Raw genomic sequence first — 893 nt, forward strand, 5'->3', positions numbered from 1 at the left:
ATCATCCTCTTTTGGCCACACTTTTTTTCATACCTAACTAAGGTGTTTTGATTATATATATGTCATGACTTTTTGTCAATACACACCTAAGGTGTTTTTGATTAAATATCATGACTATTTGTCAATACACACCAACAAACCACAGCAAGTAATAAAGTGACACTCGATAGTAATTAACATTAAATTTAAGATCGCAACCATATTATTCGGAACTGACCTATACTTTCCAGAACCAACCAGATTCTTTAAAATACATGATGGTAGTTTTTCCTCTCTTAAACAGTGTTAATAACTTCCTTTATAGTAACGCCATTGAATCTAGGTTAACAGTTTCTTGTCATTATATGCATGTACTCGGTACAGCCGTATCAAGCATCATTATTTACACTAATATCACGTGATGCTAAATGCTCTTTAATTAGGATAATTTCATAAACTTAGCAAATTTGTACTTAAAAGTTAGCAATGAATAATGAATATCAACCGTCCGTATAATTCTTTTGAAAACTTGAGCTAACGTAGTTTGGTTGGCCCAACTAATACTTATGCATCTGTACATCCTTTCACCTTATAGTTTTGTGGTGCTCTAATCCAAATAACAAAAAACTATAAAAGGATCCACTTTTACTCTTAGGTAAAGCTGTAGTAAAAAGTTTAGACCCATAACTCACGTGACTTTTTGCGTAGGCGTGCACAAAAATTGTGTTCAAATTTGAGCGGCTTTGTTGAATAACTTTGCACATGTGACCACATTTGAAACTTAATTGTAAGTTTTAAAGATATACCAGTGTATCAAACTTGGAAAAAAATCCATAAAAGTTAAGTATATTTTTTCTATCAAATAAAGTTTCAGTACTTTCGGTGCGAAGAAAAAAATAGGAAAAAATGCATAT

Source organism: Limulus polyphemus, unplaced genomic scaffold (genome assembly GCF_000517525.1).
Source record: "Limulus polyphemus unplaced genomic scaffold, Limulus_polyphemus-2.1.2 Scaffold3755, whole genome shotgun sequence".
Lineage (NCBI taxonomy): Eukaryota > Metazoa > Arthropoda > Merostomata > Xiphosura > Limulidae > Limulus > Limulus polyphemus.